At 57.0% G+C, this 17104-nt stretch overlaps 1 protein-coding gene across 2 annotated transcripts in view; it reads right to left on the bottom strand.

Annotated features, from left to right (window-relative positions):
* Window positions 1–13537, bottom strand: part of MAP3K14 (mitogen-activated protein kinase kinase kinase 14) — a 53959-nt gene extending 40422 nt beyond the window's left edge. For both annotated transcript variants that reach the window (XM_064174503.1, XM_064174504.1), the window contains exon 1: window positions 13460–13537. The gene's annotated coding sequence lies outside the window, so the exon portion shown is untranslated. The remainder of the gene's footprint in view (window positions 1–13459) is intronic.
* Window positions 13538–17104: the final 3567 nt, after the last annotated feature.

The raw sequence follows: 17104 nt of genomic DNA, 5'->3' as shown, positions 1-17104 counted from the left end.
TCCATCCTTTTCTGCTCACCTCTTTAAGCCTGCACCAGGGATTTTCTTCTCCTCTTTTCCATCCTTTTCTGCTCACCTCTTTAAGCCTGCACCAGGAATTCTCTTTTCCCTTTTCCATCCTTTTCTGCTCACTTCTTTAAGCCTGCACCAGGGATTTTCTTCTCCTCTTTTCCATCCTTTTCTGCTCACCTCTTTAAGCCTGCACCAGGAATTCTCTTTTCCCTTTTCCATCCTTTTCTGCTCACCTCTTTAAGCCTGCACCAGGGATTTTCTTTTCCCTCTTTCCTTCCTTTTCTGCTCACCTCTTTAAACCTGCACCAGGGATTTTCTTTTCCCTCTTTCCTTCCTTTTGCTCATCTGTTTAAACCTGCTCCAGGGACTTGTCTTCCTTTTTTCCTTCCTTTTATACTCACCTGTGTAAGTCTGCACCAAGGATTTTCTTTTCCTCTTTTCCTTCCTTTTCTGCTCATCTCTTTAAGCCTGCACCAGGGATTTTCTTCTCCTCTTTTCCTTCCTTTTCTGCTCACCTCTTTAAGCCTGCACCAGGGATTTTCTTTTCCCTCTTTCCTTCCTTTTCTGCTCATCTCTTTAAACCTGCACCAGGGATTTCCTTTTCCCTTTTCCTTCCTTTTGCTCATCTTTTTAAGCCTGCACCAGGGATTTTCTTTTCCTTTTTTCCCTTCTTTCCCTCCCCCTGCCAGAGGGAACAGGACATGGACTCCACCAAACTCCTGGCAACACAAGGCTAGATGAGGACAGTGCCAACCTGAGTGGGTGCTGCAAAGGGCCCCAGCAGGACGGGGCAGGCAGTGCTGGGAGCCAAGCGCAGGAACCTCGGCGTGATGTGGGCCTGAGTCACCTAACAACCTGGCAGGTACACAAGGCAAGACAACAATGACTGCATTGAGTGGCCAAACAGAGGACAGCTGCCGTGCAGAAGAGGCTGATGACAGTATCCCACTCGGTGCTCCTGCCCCACTCCCTCTCCTCCACAGCAATGATGTCAAAGCCGACTGCTGTAAAACAATCCCTCGGAGGAGCAGCAGCAGAGGCTGCCAGATGACTAACCCAAGCCACCAGTGACCAAGCTGACAAGTTCAGAGCTATTTTTATCTTCACTCTCTCCTGATTTGCATTAACTCTGTCCCTCCTTGCCCCTCCACTCACCTTCAAAGACCTTCAAGGCTTCAACCCCATCCCTGTCACTGAGACTTCTACAGAGGCGCTCCACAAACCGCAGGGAGAGGAGAAGCAAAAGTGCAAGCTGGAAGCAAAACTCCAGGATGGAAAAGAGGAGCAACCAGGAAATGCTACTGAGATAAAAGTCAACACAGCACAAAGCCTCACTGGGAAGCTGAGAGGAAACCAAGCAGCAGCTCCTGTGAGCCAGGTGCCCTCCGAGCTGCTGCCAGCGCCCTGCCGGTTTAATGTGTGACTCAGGTCTGCAAGGGCTGTGTGGGCACCCAAGCTGCAAGCCCAGCCCAGTTTCACTGCTGCCACACAATTTGTAAGGGCCTTACAACAATCCAAACCTCAATTATTTGTCTGTGGTACCTACCACAAAGTGTGGCTGGCAGAAGTGAGTGCCCAGACACAAAAATCATCAGGTCCGGGGAAGAGTTTCTGAAGGAAGCAGAGAATGAAGCAGGTTGGAAGAGAGCTCTGGGATCACCCAAGCCAGCACCTAACAGCTTCTAACAACCCCAAGCAGTGCTACAGGCTGGGGCTAGAGTGGCTGAGAGCAGCCAGGCAGAGAGGAGCTGCAGAGGAGGCAGCAGTGCCCAGGTGGGCAGCAGAGCCAATGGCATCCTGGGCTGGCTCAGGAGCAGTGTGGGCAGCAGAACAAGGGAGGTTCTTCTGCCCCTGTGCTCAGCACTGCTCAGGCCACCCCTGCAGTGCTGTGTCCAAGTCTGGGCTCCTCCATTGCAGAGAGATGCTGAGGTGCTGGAAGGTGCCCAGAGCAGGGCAGCAAGGCTGGGGAGGGGCCTGGAGCACAGCCCTGTGAGGAGAGGCTGAGGGAGCTGGGGGGGTGCAGCCTGCAGCAGAGGAGGCTCAGGGCAGAGCTGATTGCTGCCTGCAGCTGCCTGCAGGGAGGCTGTAGCCAGGTGGGGTTGGGCTCTGCTGCCAGGCAGCCAGGGCCAGAAGAAGGGGACCCAGCCTGAAGCTGTGCCAGGGCAGGCTGAGGCTGGATGTTGTTAGGAAGTTGTTGTCAGAGAGAGTGATTGGCATTGGAATGGGCTGCCCAAGGAGGTGGTGGAGTGGCTGTGGCTGGAGGAGTTGAAGCCAAGCCTGGCTGGGGCACTGAGTGCCATGGTCTGGGTGACTGGGCAGGGCTGGGTGCTAGGTTGGGCTGGAGGAGCTTGGAGCTCTCTTCCAACCTGCCTGATTCTAACACCTCCAGGGATGGTCACAACTCCTGAAGCTCCCTGTTCAGACAGAATCCCAGCATGGTGAGTTTGGAAGGGACCTCCAGAGCTCATCTACTTCAGCCCCACTGCTCCAGCAGGGCACCCACAGCAGCCTGCCCAGCAGCACAATACCCAGGGGGGATTGGAAGCTCTCCAGAGAAGGAGACTCCACAACCTCTCTGGGCAGCCTGCTCCATCACCCTCACACCAAACAAGCTTCTTCTCCTTCTGCTCAGGTGGAACCTCCTGGGTTCCAGTTTGTGCCATTGCTCTTTGTGCTGTCCCTGGGCACCACTGAGCAGAGTCTGACCCCAGCCTCTTGCCCCCAGCCTTTATTTCTTGCTGAGCATTACTCAGCTGCCCTCTGGGGCTGCTTTTTTGCAGGCTCTCAGCCCCAGGGCTCAGCCTTTGCTCTTCAAACAGCTGCTCCAGGTCCCTCTGCTGGACTTCCTCCAATAGTTCCTTGTACCTCTTGAACTGTGGAGCTCAGAGCTGGACATAAAACTCCAGATGTGCCCTCTTTAGGACAGAGTAGAGCAGGAAGAGAACCTTTCTCAACCTGCTGACCACACTTCTGTTCACAGAACCACAGAATGGGTTAGGTTGGAAGGGACCTCAAAGCTCAGCCAGTTCCAACCCCTCTGCCATAGGCAGGGACAGCTCCCATTAGAACAGGTCACTCAAGGCCACATCCAAACTGGTCCTGAACATCTTCAGGGAGGTGGTGGAGCACAGAAGCACCCAATGTGATCAAAGATCACATTGGGTGCTTCTGTGCTCCACCACCTCCCTGGGAAACCTGTGCCAGGCTCTCACCACCCTCAACCTGTGCCAGGCTCTCACCACCCTCAACCTGTCAGTTCAAACCCATTCCATCTCCTCCTGTCATTCCAAGACCTTGTCAATAGTCCCTCCCCAACCCTCCTGCAGGCTCCTTTCATACCCCCCAGGACCCCACTGGTCTCCTTGGGCACACTGATGGCTCATGGCAATGTTGTCCCCCAAGCACTCCCAGGTCCCTCTCTCTGGTGCTGCCTTCCAGCAGGGCACTCCCTCACCTGTACTGGTGCAGAGGTTTGTTCCTCTCCATCTCTGTGCTCTCAGCTCTGGGACAATCCAGAGAGGCCAAAGCATTTGTCAGCCTTGTTCATCTGGACTCTTGGTCACTCAGGCTCAGGCCATGTGCAGCCCTTCAGGAGGATGCTCTAAATAGAAGAGAAGCTTGGGAGCAGCAAATGAGGCTCCAGAGCATGACCACCAGGAAAGGGATTGACCCACAGGGGACACACAGGGGCTGTGCTTCCACTGCCTCTTCCCTCCCCACCACTCCAGCAGGAGCACAGCCTCCTGCTCAGGCCTGAGCTCCAGTTAGCAGCTGGAGGGTGGCTGCTCCAAACCCCTAACTGCTTGTCACAACCTCCTCTCCCTTGGCCAGGCTCTAGGCTCAGCTCTAACTCTTGATCTCCAGACCTCTGACTTTCTTCCTCCTGCTCAGTACAGGGTTGGAGGGGAGCAGTGCAGCAGGCAGAGGTGGCTGCTCCACTCCTAACCCCCCCAGGGGCTCTTGCCAACAGCTTTACAGGGCACTTGGTGCTTATCTCCCCCAAGGCTTTAGTCTCACCTCTGCTTAAGTGCTGCAGTTCTCAGAGCTGTAAAACTCAAAGTGAGGCTTTGCAGAACAGCCAAGCACAGCAGCAGCTGTGCCATGGAGGGAACAACCCAGCAGCTGTGCCATGGAGGTGCCAACCCAGCAGCTGTGCCATGGAGGGACCAACCCAGAACAGCAGCTGTGCCATGGAGGTACCAACATAGAACAGCAGCTGTGCCATAGAGATACCAACACAGCAGCTGTGCCATGGAGGTACCAATCCAGAACAGCAGCTGTGCCATGGAGGTACCAACACAGAACAGCAGCTGTGTCATGGAGGTACCAACCCAGCATCTTTCCATGGAGGTACCAGCCCAGCCCAGCAGCTGTGCCATAGAGGTACCAACACAGCAGCTGTGCCATGGAGGCACCAACCCAGCACAGCAGCTGTGCCATGGAGGTACCAGCCAAGCACAGCAGCTGTGCCATGGAGGTACCAACACAGCAGCTGTGCCATGGAGGTACCAACCCAGCAGCTGTGCCATGGAGGAACCAGCCAAGCACAGCAGCTGTGTCATGGAGGTACCAACCCAACAGCTGTGCCATGCAGGCACCAGCCCAGCAGCAGCTGTGCCACGGAGGCCATGGATGGCCATGCAGCTCCTGCCTCAATGTCTGTGCCTCTCCTGGGAGGAGCTTCCACACTGGAGAAGGTCCCTGGTGACCTGGAAGGAGTCACTTGAACATTATTAACAGAAGAGCTTCTGGTCCTTCAAATCCTCCTCCTCTAAACCAGTGCACCTTCAGCCTGGGGTGCAGCAAGAGGAATGTGGCCAGCAGGTGGAGGGAGGTTCTCCTCCCACCCTGCTCTGCCCTAGTCAGGCCCCACCTGGAATACTGCGTCCAGTTCTGGGCTCCCCAGTTCAAGAGTGGCAGGGATCTGCTGGAGAGAGTCCAATAGAGGGCTGCAAGGATGCTGAAGGCACTGGGGCACTGCCCTGTGAGGAGAGGCTGAGGGACCAGAGGGTGAGACTCTGGAGAAGGCTGAGAGGGGATCTGAGCAGTGTCTGTAAATAGCTGAGGGCTGGGGGGCAGGAAGGAAGGGACAGGGACAGGCTCTGCTCACCTCTGCCCTGGCATAGCACAAGAGGCAATGGATGGAAGCTGCAGTACAGGAGGTTCCACCTCAACATGAGGAAGAACTTCTTGAGTGTGAGGGTCCCAGAGCCCTGGCACAGGCTGCCCAGAGAGGTTGTGGAGTCTCCTTCTCTGGAGCCTTTCCAGCCCTGTCTGGATGTGTTCCTCCTCTGGCAGGAGGGGTTGGACTTGATCTCCAGAGGTCCCTTCCAACCCCCCACATCCTGTGATCCTGTGAACCTCTCCATCCAGTCTCTTCTCTGTACTGACCACTGACAAAGGGCAATGGGCACAAAACATAACCCAGGAGGCTCCACCTGGACAGGAGGAGAAACTTGTTTGGTGTGAGGCTGCTGGAGGCCTGGAGCAGGCTGCCCAGAGAGGCTGTGGAGTCTCTTCTGCAGAGCTTCCAACCTGCCCTGGGCATTGTGCTCCTGGGCAAGCTGCTGTGGGTGCCCTGCTGGAGCAGGGGGTTGGACTGGGTGATCTCCAGGTCAGTTCCTAGCCCTGCCATGCTGGGATTCTGGGATTCTGAGATCTCAATTGGAAGCTATTTGTAGCAGGGACCTTTCTAAAGCACTGCTGTGTTTCAAGGAGCTCCTAACTATCCAGAAAGAGACTCACAGAGGGGAAAAAAGGCAATGCAAGCCCCTGCCCAGCACTGAAGCACTCCAAACCACAGCAGAATATGCTCTGGGCAGACCTCTCCCTGAGTGCTGCAGCCAGCTCTGGAGCTCTCAATACAGGAAGGACATGGAGCTGATGGAGCAGGTCCAGAGAAGGGCCACGAAGATGATCTCTGCTATGAGAATAGGCTGAGGGAGCTGAGGGTGTTCAGCCTGGAGAAGAGAAGGCTTCAGCCTGGAGATGAGAAGGCTCTGAGGAGAACCAACAGCTGCCTGCCAGTACCTGGGAGGCTCCAAGCAGGCTGCAGAGGAACTGCTCCCAAAGGCCTGCAGGGACAGGACGAGAGGCAATGGTTTGAAATGAGAGCAGAGCAGACTGAGATTGTGAGGAACAAGTTTTGTGCCAGGAGAGTGCTGAACACTGCAACAGGTTGCCCAGGGAGCTGGTTGAGGCCTCATCCCTGGAGTTATTCAAGGTGAGGCTTGACAGGGCTCTGGGCAACCTGCTCTAGGGGAGGATGCTCCTGTTGAGTGCAGGGGATTGGACTGGATGAGCTTTGCAGGTCCCTTCCAACCCAAACATTCTATGATCCTGCTTGGTCTGCCTTGGTCAAAGCTCCCTTGCCAATGGCTTTTGGGAGGATTTCAGTGGCTTATCCCATGGATTGGGTTAAAAACCCAACACTTCAGAGGCTGATTTCTCCTCCCAGCTCAAGTGTGAGTGTTCAGCAGTAGTTTCACATAGACATTTGGTCTGAAGAGGAAAAAAAAAGCAGACAAATCATATTGTCAGTGAGGTTTCCCACTTCCTTATTGAGAAGAGGTTTATGAGCAACAAATTAATTCAGGTTAAGCCTTCTCCTTGCAGCTGCCACTGCTGTATCAGCACCACACCAGCACCCTTTTAACCATGCTGCTCTGCCGACCACTGCAACAAGGCAACACTGGGGTGAGCCAAGGATTTAGTGGTGACTGGAGCAAGGGAGAAGAACATCTGCCTTTTGGGGGGACCTTTCAGTCCTGACAGCAGTCAGAAAAGTGCCAGGCCTGCAGCCAGGAGAACCTGCCCAGGGCACAAGCGATGAAATCAGCACACAGAAAGACCAAACTCAGGCCAAACCCCACACATTTCAGCACAGAGAACAAATACACCTGGCAGGAACACCAATCACACTGAATCCCTGCTGCCCAGGGAGGAGATCTGTACAGAGAATCTGAGAAGCAAGCAGCTTGGAAGAGACCTCCAGAGAGGTTCAGAGAGGTTCAGAGAGTCACTGGGAAAAAAGCACCAAAGCAAACCACTTGTCAAAGCACTTCACAGCAGCTTCATAGAATCATAGAATCAACCAGGTTGGAAGAGACCTCCAAGCTCAGCCAGTCCAACCTATCCCCCAGCCCTATCCAGTCAACCAGACCATGGCACTAAGTGCCTCATCCAGGCTTTGCTTGAACACCTCCAGGGACGGTGCCTCCACCACCTCCCTGGGCAGCCCATTCCAGTGCCAATCACTCTCTCAGGGAAGAACCTTGATGATTTCATAGAATCACAGAATCAGAGAATCAGGCAGGTTGGAAGAGAGCTCCAAGCTCAGCCAGCCCAACCTTGCACCCAGCCCTGCCCAACCAACCAGACCATGGCACTCAGTGCCCCAGCCAGGCTTGGCTGCAACACCTCCAGCCACAGCCACTCCACCACCTCCCTGGGCAGCCCATTCCAGTGCCAATCACTCTCTCTGACAACAACTTCCTCCTAACATCCAGCCTGACCCTGCCCTGGCACAGCTTCAGGCTGGGTCCCCTTCTTCTGTTGCTGGGTGCCTGGCAGCAAAGCCCAACCCCACCTGGCTACAGCCTCCCTGCAGGCTCACAGGGCCCCTCCCAAGCTCTGGCAGCACTTCCCTTTGTCCGGATGCCATCTATGAGCTTCCCCTCGCCCGCCCCCTTCTCAGATGGAACTGAAATTCAGACGGTCCTGGTTTTGGCCGTGTCAGTTTGAGGCACATTATCGTGGCAGGGACCTGGGGGTGGTTATTTAAACAAGCTCAGAGCTGTCAGCAAAGAGCAGTTTCGGTTTCTGTCAGAGGGACTGCGTTAAAAACCCAAGGAGCTGCAGCACTCACCGCACCCCCCCTGCCTTAAGCCACTCTTAATGCTGTCGTTAAGCTGGGGAATAGGTTGGACTGGATGATCTTGGAGGTCTCTTCCAACCTGGTTGATTCTATGATTCTATAAAGCACCTTCCCCTCTCTAGCTAAGAGTTCCAAAGTAAAAATAAATAGGATGCCTGAGTGATGAAAGTAGTGGTGAGTCAGACCACCAGCTGCTGCCCCAGGCTGCTCAGAGCCTTCACCTCCTCCCCTCTTTAACCACTTGTCCGGGCAAGGGGCACCCCAATGCCACCTCTGGCAGCGCTGCTCACACAGGCTCACCTGGAGACCACCAGGCAGCATCACAGGACGAGCTGGGTTGGAAGGGACCTCCCAAGGTCATCCAGACCAACTCCCTCTGCACTCAGCAGGGACATCCTCCACTAGATCACAGTGTCACAGTGTCACAGTACCACAGTATCACAGCATCACAGTACCACAGTATCACAGCATCACAGTACCACAGTATCACAGCATCACAGTACCACAGTGTCACAGCATCACAGTACCACAGTGTCACAGTATCACCAAGGTTGGAAGAGACCTCACAGCTCATCAAGTCCAACCCTTTAGCACAGAGCTCAAGGCCAGACCATGGCACCAAGTGCCACGTCCAGTCCTGCCTTGAACAGCTCCAGGGACGGCGACTCCACCACCTCCCCGGGCAGCCCATTCCAGTGCCCAATGACTCTCTCAGGGAAGAACTTTCTCCTCACCTCCAGCCTAAATCTCCCCTGGCACAGCCTGAGGCTGTGTCCTCTCGTTCTGGTGCTGGCCACCTGAGAGAAGAGAGCAACCTCCTCCTGGCCACAACCTCCCCTCAGGTAGTTGCAGACAGCAATGAGGTCTGCCCTGAGCCTCCTCTTCTCCAGGCTAACCAATCCCAGCTCCCTCAGCCTCTCCTCCTAGGGCTGTGCTCAAGGCCTCTCCCCAGCCTCGTTGCCCTTCTCTGGACACGCTCAAGCATCTCAATGTCCCTCCTAAACTGGGGGGCCCAGAACTGAACACAGCACTCAAGGTGTGGTCTGAGCAGTGCAGAGTACAGGGGCAGAATGACCTCCCTGCTCCTGCTGGCCACACCATTGCTGATGCAGGCCAGGATGCCACTGGCTCTCTTGGCCACCTGGGCACACTGCTGGCTCATGTTCAGGTGGGTACCAATCAGCACCCCCAGATCCCTCTCTGTTTGGCTGCTCTCAGCCACTCTGACCCCAGCCTGTATCTCTGCATGGGGTTGTTGTGGCCAAAGTGCCAGCACCCTGCTGTGCCCCAACTCCTCCCCGAAGCACCACGGAGCTGCCTGCTCGCAGCGTTTCGCTCTCAGCCTGGGCTCCGGCAGTCAGTTGTGCTCCGGAGCGGGCTGCAAACACCTGCTTTAGAGAGCTCTGATAGTAAACACTGCACAAGCCTGCTCCAGCCGCCAGCCTTGCTTACTGTAAACAGCAGGATAAGGAGCTGCAAACCTCCTGCCGCCTGCCAGGCACTAGGATACTGCAATGGTTTGGTTCCAGAGCTGCAGGAAAACCTGGGACCGGCTGCGACCGGCGGCAGGCTTTGTACAAGCAGCCAAATGCACCTAGCTCAGGCCACCCCTTGAGTGCTGTGTCCAGTTCTGGGCTCCTCAACTCCAGAGAGATGTTGAGGTGCTGGAAGGTGTTGAGAGAAGGGCAGCAAGGCTGGGGAGGGGCCTGGAGCACAGCCCTGTGAGGAGAGGCTGAGGGAGCTGGGGGGGTGCAGCCTGCAGCAGAGGAGGCTCAGGGCAGAGCTGATTGCTGCCTGCAGCTGCCTGCAGGGAGGCTGTAGCCAGGTGGGGTTGGGCTCTGCTGCCAGGCAGCCAGGGCCAGAGCAAGGGGACCCAGGCTGAAGCTGTGCCAGGGCAGGTCTAGGCTGGATGTTAGGAGGAAGTTGTTGGCAGAGAGAGTGATTGGCACTGGAATGGGCTGCCCAGGGAGGTGGTGGAGTGGCTGTGGCTGGAGGAGTTGAAGCCAAGCCTGGCTGGGGCACTGAGTGCCATGGTCTGGGTGACTGGGCAGGGCTGGGTGCTAGGTTGGGCTGGAGGAGCTTGGAGCTCTCTGCCAACCTCCCTGATTCGATGATTCTAAGTGGCTCATTCCTCCACGATGCTTTGTAAACAGTAAGCATCAGAACCAACTTCAGCCCCGCAAGGTTTTGTGTTCCAGCCTGGCTCTGCTGCTCCAGACTCTGGCTCAGGGACACCCTCGGGTTTATAGACCTATTTGTGGAGTGAATCTGTCTCTTAAATCATAACAAATAAAGCCCCAAATCAGACAAAGTCCAACACTAACCACGATGAAAGTGATGTTGCCCAAGCAGGCAGGGCTGAGTTTCCAGCAGTTGCTACTGCCCACTGCTTTGCAGCTCAAAATGTGGCCAGCAGGACAAGGGAGGGGATTCTCCTCCTCTACTCCACTCTGCTGAGACTCCACCTGGAGTGCTGCATCCAGCTCTGGAGCCCCTGGGACAAGAGGGCTGTGGAGATGCTGGAGAGTGTCCAGAGCAGGGCCAGGAGGATGCTCAGAGGCTGCAGCAGCTCTGCTGTGAGCACAGCCTGAAAGAGTTGGGGCTGTGCAGGCTGGAGCAGAGGAGGCTCCCAGGGGACCTTCTTGTGGCCTGCCAGCATCTGAAGGGGGCCTAAAAAAAGCTGAGGAGGGACTTTTGAGGCTGTGAGGGAGTGGCAGGAGTGGGGGGAATGGAGCAAAGCTGGAGGTGGGGAGAGTGAGGCTGGAGGTGAGGAGGAAGTTGCTGAGCAGGAGAGTGGTGAGAGGCTGGAATGGGTTGCCCAGGGAGGTGGTTGAGGCCCCATGGCTGGAGGTGTTTGAGGCCAGGCTGGCTGAGGCTGTGTGCAGCCTGCTCTAGGGTAGGGTGTCCCTGGGCATGGCAGGGGGTTGGCACTGCCTGCTCCTTGTGGTCCTTTCCAACCCTGCCTGATTCTATCAATCACTTTACACACAACAGGGTATGAGGAATCAGCAGGGCTGAACTGCCAGGCAAACCCAACGGTGTCCTGAAGCTGAGGGTGGAGAGACCCCTACAATTGGGTTGGAAAAGCCTTCTAAGATGACTGAGTCCAACCTTCAACCCAACACCACCATGGCCACCAAACCATGGCCCCAGGTGCTGTGTCCACAGGTTTCTGGAACACCTCCAGCCATGGGGACTCTACCACCTCCCTGGGCAGCCTCTGCCAATCCCTGACCAATCTTCTAAAGATGAAATTGTTCCTAATCTCCAGCCTAACCCTGCCCTGGCACAATTTCAGGCCACTTCCTCTTCTTCTATCACCTGATCCCAGGGAGCAGAGCCCAACCCCACCTCACTGCAGCCTCCTCTCAGGGAGCTGTAGAGAGCAATGAGGTCTCCCTCAGCCTCCTCTCCTCCAGGCTGAACACCCCCAGCTCCCTCAGCTGCTCCTCATAGAACTATTTTGGTTGGAAAAGACCTTTAAGCTCCTCCAGTCTAACCTTTAAGTGTAAGCCAGAAGCAATTCTATGTAAACTCACTTTCTGATGGGCCCTGCAAACTGAGTGAGGATGACTTTGAACTATCAAGCAGGAATCTGGACTGACCACAGCAGTTTCTAACTGTCCAATCTGAATCAACTGCTATGAGACCAACTCAGCCCAGTCACTGCAGCACTGCCTCTTAAGACAAGGTCAATATTCCTCAGGGCCCTGATGTCACTGAACTCTGACCAGCAGAGCTCAGTTTCCTGCAGGCTACAGTCCCACATGTGCAGCCCTCACAGAGCTCCTTTTGGTCCTCCCCCTCTTGACCTCCTTTCCCAAGCACCTTCAGACCCTTTGCTAACTCAAGTCCCTTTTACTTCAAGCCAGCTGCTCTGCTTGAGAGCCTTTCTGCCTTCCAGACCTCTGTCCAGGTTGGACATGAGGAATGATTTCTTTTCCAAAAGGGTAGCCAAGGCCTGGCCCAGGCTGCCCAGGGCAGTGGTGGAGTCCTCATCTCTGGAAGGGTCTCAAAGCTTGTGTAGATGTGGTGCTGAGGGCCATGGTTTAGTAGTGTCCCCCATGCCCAGTGCTGGGTTAGAAGATGGATTTGATGATCTTGAAGGTCATTTTGAACCTAAAGGAGTCTCTGATTTGACTGACACCTGCCAGCAAACCTCATAGAATCATAGAATCAACCAGGTTGGAAGAGACCTCCAAGATCATCCAGTCCAACCTAACACCCTGCCCTATGGTCTAGATGACTGGATGGGGATGGGTGCTAGGTTGGACTGGTTGATCTTGGAGGTCTCTTCCAATCTGGTTGATTCTATGATTCGGCTCCAACCTCTTAGAAGTCAGAATAAGAACCACACTGAAATGAGACTGAGGACAGACAGTGGCAAAGCTCTTTAACTCCAGAGGCGTTGAGTCAGAACCCACAAATCCTGCAGGATTTGGGCTTGTTGGATGTTTGTTTGCCACTCTCCTCCTCCACAGCAGCCTTGCTACGCACGGCTCTGCTCTCCCGGCAGTTAAAATTTAATAGTTAATAGCAAATGACTCATTCTGAAGGAATCTGGTGGCCATGCCAGTAACAGATTTCGGCTCGGTTCAGACGCAGCAAAGCAGCTCTCTACAGCCAGGTCTTTCAGAGCCCGACTCGATTACTCTTATCGCCAGTGGCGGAGCAAAGCCGGTGCGAGTTATTACTCCCCCCGGAGCTCGGGAAGCCAGCTGAGAAAGAGACACAGCCCTTGTTTATGGACGCGGGTTTCAGGTCGCTGCTGCTGCTGCTGACATGTGCGAAGCACCCAACACATGTTTCTAAGGCAGCCGGTTGAAGGAGGCAGGAAGCATCTGAGATCAACCCCAGCGGCAGCTTATTCAGCAGCAAAGCAGCATTTGGGACCTTGGAAGCTGCTGCCAGACAAGCGGTGTCCGAGCGCGGGGCTGGCTGCGAGGGGAGCGGGGACAGCTCGGGCAGCTCCGGACCCGATCGCGGCGCGTTACGAGCTGAGCCCAGCCCAGCGCCCTGCTCCCCTCGCCACGGCCGCGGCTGACGGTGGGATGCAGCACCGGGCAGCGGCAAGGCAAAGAGGCTCCGCTGCCCATCTCGGCGGGTACGGTGAGAGCGGCGCGGCTGGCAGAGAACCGGGCGGCGCAGGGCCGAGGGGAGCAGCTTCCCCGCGGAGACAGAAGATCCAAGCTTTAAACACCCCGAGAGTGGCTCAGGGCGCTGCTGGCATCGCGCAGCGGATAGGGGAACCTGCGGCAGCGGGCCCCGGGAGGAGCCCGTTAGTCGGTAGATACCGCTCAGAGCACCTCGGCACTCCCGGCCGGGCATCGGTCGGGGACGGAGTCTCTTCTCGCCCAGCCCGGGCCACCCTCCCGCTGGAACCAGGCGGCAAGCATGGAGCTCCCTCACATCTTCCTCCCGGAGCCGGCCGCGGAAGCAGCAGCGGCGGCGGCGGCGGTGCCGCGCTCCTCCAGGCCCTATCAGACACAAGAACCCCGCGGTTCCCGTCCCGCCCGGATCCCCCCCACCGTCCTCAGACCCGCTCCGCGACCCATGACCGGCCGCACCTACCGCTGCAGCCCGGTGCGGCGCGGCCCGGCACAGCCCCTCAGGCCTCCCCGGCGGCGCTCCGCTCACTGACAGGCGGCGGCCACGGCGCGCCCCGCCCCCTGGCGCCCTCGCAGCCAATCACCATCGCTCCGCACCGCGTGACGGCATCCTGTTCCCGCCCCCGCCGCCCGCGCGCGCTCTGCCACCGCCCGGCCCCGCCCCGCCCCGCCGGCTCCCAGGGGGCGGGGCTGGCTTCCCAGAAATAGGCGGGGCTTTCCTGCCGAGCAAACCACGCCCCCAGCCGCTTCTCCGCCGCTCTGCGCATGCGCTGAGGCAGAGCCGTGGGGTGGGCGGGGCGAGGCCGGGGCGGGCGCGCGTGCACGCCGGGCTTTTAAATGGGCGCGCGGCCGCTCGCGCTTCTTCCTCGCGCCCGTCGCGCTCTGCTGCTGGCCTGGTGCCAGCCCCCGGCCCCTGCCCCCCTGCCCCCCCCGCTCCCTGCCCTCCCCGCTCCCTGCCCCCCGCGCCCTGTCCCCCCGCTCCCTGCCCCCCCGCTCGCTGCCCCCCCGCGCCCTGCCCCCCCGCTCCTGCCTCCCGCTCCTGCCCCCCGCTCCCTGCCCCCCCGCTCCCTGCCCCCCCGCTCCTGCCCCCGGCTCCTGCTCCCTGCCCCCGGCCCCGCGCCGCTTTCCTTCGCCTCTGCTCCCAAGCCCTAACCCCAGCCCCGGGCTGCCATCCTCGGCCTGTGTCCTCAGCCCCATCGCACCGGAGCGCAGGCAGGAGGCAGGCCGCGGGGCGGTAGCGGGGCCGCAGGTGACCGCGGGTGCCAGAGGAGCCCAGGGAGCAGAGCTGCTGTCAGGGCACCTCTAGAGGCTTGCAAATTAAAGGGCTGCTGGCTCAAGAAGCTGCAGGTTTCTACTGCCTGTTCTCAGTCTCACCCTGTGGCAAGACTGCTTCCTTGTACCAGTGAAGTGCTGGAAAGCTGCCAGAAGGGGAAGTCTGATCAACCAGGACTTCAACAAGGCTACAGGAGGGATGAGGAGGATGAGCCTTCATCCCCAGTGGCTGTGGAGGTGACTGGAAGGGTTTCAGTCCTGCTGTGCAGATATCTCTGAGTCCATTTGTCACAAGCTGCTTTTCCTTCAGTCCTGCTCCCCAGTGCCAGTTGGTTCTCCTCCAGTGCCAATTGGTTCTCCTCCAGTGCCAATTGGTTCTCCTCCAGTGCCAATTGGTTCTTCCCCAGTGCCAATTGGTTCTCCAGATGCTGATTTGTCTGAGCAGCATTTTCCTTAGCCTTGACACTGCAGGTCGGTTTCAGTGACTCCCTCTGCTCTGCTGAGACCCCACCTGGAGTCCTGCATCCAGCTCTGGAGCCCCTGGGACAAGAGGGCTGTGGAGATGCTGGAGAGTGTCCAGAGCAGGGCCAGGAGGATGCTCAGAGGCTGCAGCAGCTCTGCTGTGAGCACAGCCTGAAAGAGTTGGGGCTGTGCAGGCTGGAGCAGAGGAGACTCCCAGGTGACCTTCTTGTGGCCTTCCAGCATCTGAAGGGGGCTCCAAAAAAGCTGGGGAGGGACTTTTGGGGCTGTGAGGGAGTGGCAGGAGTGGGGAGAATGGAGCAAAGGTGGAGGTGGGGAGAGTGAGGCTGGAGGTGAGGAGGAAGTTGTTGAGCAGGAGAGTGGTGAGAGGCTGGAATGGGTTGCCCAGGGAGGGGGTTGAGGCCCCATGGCTGGAGGTGTTTGAGGCCAGGCTGGCTGAGGCTGTGGTCAGGCTGCTCTAGGGTAGGGTGTCCCTGGGCATGGCAGGGGGTTGGCACTGCCTGCTCCTTGTGGTCCCTTCCCACCCTAACTGATTCTGTGATGATGCTGAGGAATTTGGGCCAAGAGGGAATGTCTTGCACCCAGGGAAAAGGTGAAAAGAAAGTGGTACAAGGTTGGATATTTGAATGGACTAAAGAACCTGTGAGCCATGACCTGTGGTGTGGGCCTGGGCATGGCTCATCAGAGGATTGGATTTGTCAGGCTTGGAACATTGATGTCAATGCTAAGAAGCCTTTCAGTCAGGAGGAAAGTGATTATGCCTCATGTTGGAAAGGGTCTTTATCATTTTTTATGGCTGAGAAACTAAGGGAAAGAAGGAAGAGGAGAGATGGGACCCTTTAGATCATTCACTCACTCTGTATGTCCCAGGCAGAGAAGATGATGAAGAAACAAATGAGGAACAGGAGGGGAGCAGTGACCAAGGGGAAGAGGCCAGCACAGCTGCTCCCTTTTGGGACCAATAGATGCAAGAGGCACAAAGAGACTCTTCAACTACTGAACCAAGAGATAAGGAAAGATGCCCAGAACTATCCAGTCCTCACATCAAGGAAGGCATCTAAATGTAGCACAGACAAACTGTGCTCCCTTCATGAGCAGTGCCCTTGCAGGGGGCACCAGGAAGGATGGAAGGTCACAGAGTCACAGAATTGCCAGGGCTGGAAGAGACCTTAGAGATCATCCAGTTCCAACCCCCCTGCCATGGGCAGGGACACCTCACACTGGATCAGGTTGACCAGAGCCTCATCCAGCCTGGCCTTAAACACCTCCAGGGATGAGGCTTCCACCACCTCCCTGGGCAACCTGTGCTAGGGTCTCACCAGCCTCATGGTGAAGAACTTCATAGACTTTAATCATAGAATCAGGCAGGTTGGAAGAGAGCTCCAAGCTCCTCCAGCCCAACCTAGCACCCAGCCCTGCCCAACCAACCAGACCATGGCACTAAGTGCCCCAGCCAGGCTTGGCTGCAACACCTCCAGCCACAGCCACTCCACCACCTCCCTGGGCAGCCCATTCCAGTGCCAATCACTCTCTCTGCCAACAACTTCCTCCTCACATCCAGCCTGAACCTGCCCTGGCACAGCTTCAGGCTGGGTCCCCTTCTTCTGCTGCTGGCTGCCTGGCAGCAGAGCCCAACCCCACCTGGCTACAGCCTCCCTGCAGGCAGCTGCAGGCAGCAATGAGCTCTGCCCTGAGCCTCCTCTGCTGCAGGCTGCACCCCCCCAGCTCCCTCAGCCTCTCCTCCCAGGGCTGTGCTCCAGGCCCCTCCCCAGCCTTGCTGCCCTTCTCTCAACACCTTCCAGCACCTCAACATCTCTCTGGAGTTGAGGAGCCCAGAACTGGACACAGCACTGCAGGGGTGGCCTGAGCAGTGCTGAGCACAGGGGCACAAGAACCTCCCTTGTCCTGCTGCCCACACTGCTCCTGAGCCAGCCCAGGATGCCATTGGCTCTGCTGCCCACCTGGGCACACTGCTGCCTCCTCTTCAGCTACTATCCACCAGTACCCACTTCTACTTTTCCTCCATTCCCCCCAGTCCTATCACTACCTGACACCCTAAAAAGTCCCTCCTTGGCTCTCTTGTAGCCTGGAAGGCCACAATAAAGTCTTCTCAGAGCCTTCTCTCCTCCAGACTGTATAACTCCAACTCTCTCAGTCTGGCTCCAGAGTGTGCCTCTAACTGGCACAGAAATCTGAGTGTAAGAAATGGGAAAGATGTTAGAAGGCCTTTGGGGTTTGTCAGAAGAGCTTGGTCAGTTTTAGGTGCCAGTACTTACACCTGGGATGAAGCCTATTTTGGGAGCTTGATCTGCACCAGAAGACAGACAGATGCTAGGGACTGCTGGAGTAAGAATTG

This window comes from Pogoniulus pusillus, chromosome 40 (assembly GCF_015220805.1).
Source record: "Pogoniulus pusillus isolate bPogPus1 chromosome 40, bPogPus1.pri, whole genome shotgun sequence".
In the NCBI taxonomy this organism is placed as follows: domain Eukaryota; kingdom Metazoa; phylum Chordata; class Aves; order Piciformes; family Lybiidae; genus Pogoniulus; species Pogoniulus pusillus.
This window is presented reverse-complemented; position numbering and strand designations above follow the sequence as displayed.